Genomic DNA, 6641 nt, shown 5'->3' with positions numbered 1-6641 from the left:
TTCATCCCATGAATTGTTTGTACTGCATAGACTTGTCTTAACAGACAACTGATTTGATTGTTCCTCTGATCAGCTCAAAGCCTCTCATTGAATCACCAGTTTTTATTCAATCATATCCAGGTTCTTTAGCCTGGAAGTAAGGTTCTTACAACTTTACATATGTCCTCCAATCCCTTTCTGTCTTACAGCCTGACATCCTCCCATAACCTCCTTGACATCCTCCCACGACCTCCTTCTAATGTCCTGCTTTAGAAATGTCTTGCTCTTGGGTGGCACCTGTGGCTCAAAGGGGTAGGGCGCCGGCCCCATATGCCAGAGGTGGTGAGTTCAAGCCCAGCCTCAGCTAAAAAATGCAAAAAAAAAAAAATAATAATAATAATAATAATCTTGCTCTTTCCCATACAGTGTATAGCAGATCATACACTTTTTGGAGTTCAGTAGATCAAAACTGAAATTTCAACTTTATCAGTTACTAACTTTGAAAACTTGGAATGACCTCACTTAATATTCATAAAATGGACTGTTTATCACTGCTTAATTTACAATCGCCAAAATGTGGAAACAACCTAAATGCCCGCTTATCCAGGAATGTATTAACAAGCTGTGTTATATGTATACCAGGGAATATTATTCTGCCACTAAAAAGATAGAGACTATACATCTTTTGTATTAACCTGGATGGAGGTAGAACACATTCTTCTTAGTAAAGCATCACAAGAATGGAGAAGCAAGAATCCAATGTACTCAATTTCAATGTAAGGATAATTGATGACCTAGTACCGGTGTGGGGTAGGGGAATGGAGGAGCAAAGAGAGGGAAGGAGGGAGAGGGGTGGAGAGTCACAGGATTTGGCATACCTCTTGGGGGAGGAACACATTTATAAGAGGGACCTTGCCTGAAAAATGCAATTAGTGTAACCTGGATCTTTGTATCCTCAATGAATCCCCTGCCCTAAAGAAAAAGTTTCTGTGCCATCTATCTATGGAGTGATTTACTTCCAAATGAGAAAATCTATAAGAAAAATTTTTTGAAAGCTTCAATACAATGTACTGCAGCTGAAAGGTGTCAAAACACTAATTTTGTTTCATTTCAATTTTTTATGAAAAATTGGTTCCAAGATCATCCACATTTGTCTGAATCCCAGCTCCAGATCATCTACATTTGTCTGAATCCCAGCTCCATAATTTATCAGAGGTCTACTTTACATAATTTACTTAATCTCTTTGTGAAGTAAATTTTAGTTTCGAAGTTTGTAAGATGGGAATAATAATAATGGCTCATTGAAAGTATTCTTAGAAAGATTAAAAGAGTTCATATTTGAAGAATACCTCTTACAAAAGGAGTGCCCAATAAGAGTTTGCTGAATAAATAAGCACTAATAAAAAACTAAGTAGGTTTCATTACTTCAGGACATACTAGCAAATATACATTATTGCTGTCTAAGAGAAATATAACAGACAACATTTCTTAAGATTATTTCCTAATGGAAACTTTCTATTGAAGAGTACTTTTGAAATTGCTGAGCTTCACCAATAATTGTTCAATTTTTTCTTAAAAAATAGTTCGTTTTGGGTGGCACCTGTGGCTCAGCAGAGTAGGGCACCAGCCCCATATGCTGGAGGTGGCAGGTTTAAATGGAGCCCTGGACAAAAACTGCAAACAAACAACAAAAAAAAAAGTTTAATTTTCTAACTGTATGCACATTGACAAGCACTGGCTAATTTTCATAACATTGGCAATATTCTTTTTTAAAAAAATAATAAATTTTGTTTTTTAGAATAGTTTCAGGTTCATAGTAAAATTATGTAGAAAGTAAATGGAGTTCCTACATCTTTGCTCATATCTCTCCTGTCCTTGGCCCTGTCAACTTCTCCAATTACTGATATTTAGCATCAAGATGGTACATTTGTTATGATCAATAAACCCACCTTGACACATCATTATTACTCACAGTCCATAGTTTGCATTAAGGTTCAATTGACTTTTGTACATTGAGGTAGTATCCTGCAACTTTGCTATAATCACTTATGAGTTTCAGAAGTTTTTTTGAAGATTCTTTCATATTTTCTACACAGATGATTATACCATCTATGAACAAAGACAGTTTTATTACTTCTTTCTTAATCTGTACACCTATTATTATTATTGTTTACTTATTACATTAGCTAGAACTTCTAGTATGATGTTATAAAGCAGTGGTGAGACATGGCAACCTTGCCTTGTTCTTGATCTTAACAGTAAAGCTTCAAGTTTCTCACCATTAAATATACTTGCTGTTACTTGCAGGTTATTTCTGCATGTTCTTTATCAAGTTGAGAAAGTTCCCATTTTTTCCTATTTTTCTATGAGTTTTTATAATGAATGGATCTGGGGTTTTTTGTCAAATGTTTTTTCTGTATCTATTGATGTGGTCATGTGATTTTTCTTCTTTAGCTTACTGATATGATGGGTTATAGTGATTGATTTCAAAAGCTGAATATCTGGGATGAATCTCACGTGTCATGGTGTAATTCTTTTATACAAAGATTCATTAATATTTTATTGAGGATTTATAATTATATTCATAAAGATATTGTTTATTTTATTTATTTATTTATTTTATGTTTTCAACTGTATTTATTTCTGTTTTATTATTCCTTTTGTTTGCTTTGGATTTATTTATTTATTTATCTATTTGTTTTTATTAAATCATAGCTGTGTACATTAATGTGATCATGGGGCAAGATACACTAGTTTCACAGACCATTTGACACATTTTCATCACACTGGTTAACATAGCCTTCCTGGCATTTTTCTAGTTATTGTGCTAAGACATTTACATTCTACATTTACTAAGTTTCACATATACCCTTGTAAGATGCACCACGGGTGTGATCCCACCGATTCCCCTCCCTCTCCCCACCTCCCCCCTTCCTTCCCTCCCTTTCCCTCTTCCCCCTATTCTTAAGTTGTAACTGGGTTATAGCTTTCATGTGAAAACCCTAAATTAGTTTCATAGTAGGGCTGAGTACATTGGATACTTTTTCTTCCATTCCTGAGATACTTTACTTAGAAGAATATGTTCCAGCTCCATCCACGTAAACATGAAAGAGGTAAAGTCTCCATCTTTCTGTAAGGCTGCATAATATTCCATGGTGTACATATACCACAATTTATTAAGCCATTCATGGATCGATGGGCACTTGGGCTTTTTCCATGACTTAGCAATTATGAATTGGGCTGCAATAAACATTCTGGTACAAATATCTTTGTTATGATGTGATTTTTGGTCTTCTGAGTATATGCCTAGTAGAGGAATTATAGGATTGAATGGCACATCTATTTTTAGATCTCTAAGGATTCTCCATATATCTTTCCAAAAGGAATGTATTAATTTGCATTCCCACTAGCAGTGTAGAAGTGTTCCCTTTTCTCCACATCCACGCTAGCATCTCTGGTCTTGGGATTTTGTGATATGGGCTAATCTTACTGGAGTTAGATGATATCTCAAAGTAGTTTTGATTTGCATTTCTCTGATGACTAAAGATGATGAGCATTTCTTCATATGTCTGTAGGCCACGCGCCTATGTTCTTCAGAGAAGTTTCTCTTCAAATCCCTTGCCCCGCCTGCGATGGGATCACTTGTTCTTTTCTTGCTTATATGTTTGAGTTCTCTGTGGATTCTGGTTATTAAACCTTTGTCAGAGACATAACCTGCAAATATCTTCTCCCATTTTGAGGGCTGTTTGCTTTTTCCTTACTGTGTTCTTGGCTGTGCAGAAGCTTTTTAGTTTGGTCAAGTCCCAGTAGTGTATTTTGGAAGCTGCTTCAATTGGCCGGGGGGTCCTCCTCATAAAATACTCGCCCAGGCCGATTTCTTCAAGGGTTTTCCCTACACTCTCTTCTAGTATTTTTATAGTTTCATGTCTTAAGTTTAAATCTTTAATCCAGTGAGAGTCTATCTTAGTTAATGGTGAAAGGTGCGGGTCCAGTTTCAGTCTTCTATAGGTTTCCAGCTAGTTCACACAGCACAATTTGTTAAATACGGAATCTTTTCCCCACTGAATGTTTTTAATTGGTTTGTCAAAGATTAAATAATGGTAAGTAGCTGATTTCATCTCTTGGTTCTCTATTCTGTTCCAGACATCTACTTCTCTGTTTTTGTGCCAGTACCATGCTGTTTTGATCACTGTCGATTTGTAGCATAGTCTGAGGTCTGGTACCATGATTCCTCCTGCTATGTTTTCATTTCTGAGTAATGTCTTGGCTATTTGAGGTTTTTTCTGATTCCATATAAAACGAAGTATTGTTTTTTCAAGATCTTTAAAGTATGACAGTGGAGCGTTAATAGGGATTGCATTAAAATTATATGTTGCTTTGGGTAGTATAGACATTTTAACGATGTTGATTCTTGCCAGCCATGAGCATGGTATGTTTTTCCATTTGTTAACATTTTCAGCTATTTCTTTTCTTAGAGTTTCATAGTTCTCTTTATAGAGATCTTTCACATCTTTTGTTAGATAAACTCCCAAATATTTCATCTTCTTTTGCACTACTGTGAATGGGGTAGAGTCCTTAACTGTTTTTTCAACTTGACTATTTTTGGTATATATAAAGGCTACTGATTTATGAATGTTGATTTTGTAACCTGTGACGCTGCTGTATTCCTTGATCACTTCTAAGAGTTTTGTAGTAGAATCCCTAGTGTTTTCCAGATATACAATCATATCATCTGCGAAGAGTGAAAGTTTGATCTCTTCTAACCCTATATGGATACTCTTGATCACCTTTTCTTCCCTAATTGCGGTGGCTAAAACTTCCATTACAATGTTAAAGAGCACTGGAGACAATGGGCAGCCTTGTCTGGTTCCTGATCTGAGTGGAAATGATTCCAATTTAACTCCATTCAATATGATATTGGCTGTGGGTTCCATAAAGATATTGATTCGTAATTTATTTTCTTGTATTTGTCTGGTTTGGTATTAGGTAAGACAAGCTTGGTAGAATGAGTTAGGAAGTAATCTCTCTGCTGCTATCTTCTGGAAAAGAGTGTAAAGAATTGGTATTTCTCCCTTAAGTGTTTGTTAGAATTCAAATTTGAACTCATGTGGGCCTTGTACTTTCTATTTTTGAAGGTTATTGATTATTGACTAATTTTTTAACAGATATAGGCCTATCCAGATTATCTATTTCTTCTTGTGTAAGTTTTTATAATTGTGTGTTTTAAGAAATTTGTTCATCTCAGTTATCAAATTTGTAGACACAGAGTTGTTCATAATAATCCTTTATTATCCTTTCAATGTCCACATGTTCTGTAGTGTTGCTCCCTGTTTTGTTTTTATAAGGGAGAGCACGAATGGAGTCCCCCACTACCACAAATTATGCACTTGAGTTTCCCACATTTGGGGAAATTGCAGGGGTCAGCACATCCGTAGTGCAATGAATAAGACTTGCCCTGGGAAAACCACCTTTGTGATCATGGTATCTCCCCTGCCAGGTAAGTATGTGTTGTTCCCTTTTTCATTTCTGATATTAGCAACCTATGTTGGCTTTCCTTTTTATTAGTTATTTTGGCTAGAGACTTACGTACATTATAGATTTTTCAAAGAACAAACTTTTTGTTTTGTATATTTTCTCTCTCTCTCTCTTTTTTATTTTTATTAAATCATAGCTGTGTACATTAGTATGATCATGGTGCACCATACACGTGGTTCATAGACCGTTTGACACATTTTCATCACACTAGTTAACATAGCTTTCCTAGCATTTTCTTAGTTATTTTGCTAAGACCTTTACATTCCACATTTACTAAGATTCACATATACCCTTGTAAGATGCACCGCAGGTGTAATCCCACCAATCCCCTTCCCTCTACCCCCTCCCTTTCCCTCCGCTCCCTTTCTCCCTTCCCCCTATTCTTACGTTGTAACTGGGTTATAGCTTTCATGTGAAAACCCTAAATTAGTTTCATAGTAGGGCTGAGTACATTGGGTACTTTTTCTTCCATTCTTGAGATACTTTACTAAGAAGAATATGTTCCAGCTCCATCCATGTAAACGTGAAAGAGGTAAAGTCTCCATCTTTCTTTAAGGCTGCATAGTATTCCATGGTGTACATATACCACAATTTATTAATCCATTCGTGGATTGATGGGCGCTTGGGCTTTGTCCATGACTTAGCAAGTATGAATTGTACATTTGCTCTATTGATTTCCTGACTTTGATTATTCATGTTTTTCTCTAATTTTTTCAACTGGTTACTTTGGATTTAATTTCTTCTTTTGTTACTACTTGCCTAGGGAGGAAGCTTAGATTATTGATTTTAGATCTTTCCTTTTTTTCTAATAGATACATTTTACACTATAGATTCCCCTTTGATAAGTTACATTTTCATTTTAATTTTATTAAAAATATTTTAAAATTTCTCTTATTTTTTGACCCATGTATTATTTATAAATATGTTGTTTAATGTATAAGTATTTTGAAAAATTTCCAGATATATTTCTGTCATTGATTTCTAACTTAATTTCTTAAGTAGAATTAAGAAAGTAGTCTGAAAGCAGCCATTTGTATGATTTTTAGTCTAATTTTTTAAGGTGTGTTTTATAACCCAGTATGTGGTCTGCCTTGATGGATGTTCAACATGAGCTTAAAAAGAATGTT

General features: G+C 35.1%; 1 non-coding gene across 1 annotated transcript; it reads right to left on the bottom strand.

The window, feature by feature from the left end:
• Window positions 1-5320: 5320 nt before the first annotated feature.
• LOC128591623 (U1 spliceosomal RNA) lies at window positions 5321-5484 on the bottom strand. The gene has a single exon (XR_008381597.1). It is a non-coding gene; the product is annotated as a U1 spliceosomal RNA (small nuclear RNA).
• Between the last annotated feature and the right edge of the window lie 1157 nt (window positions 5485-6641).

This window comes from Nycticebus coucang, chromosome 1, assembly GCF_027406575.1.
Source record: "Nycticebus coucang isolate mNycCou1 chromosome 1, mNycCou1.pri, whole genome shotgun sequence".
Lineage (NCBI taxonomy): Eukaryota > Metazoa > Chordata > Mammalia > Primates > Lorisidae > Nycticebus > Nycticebus coucang.
The sequence above is the reverse complement of the archived record's forward strand: the minus strand, read 5'-3'. Positions and strand labels throughout refer to the sequence as shown.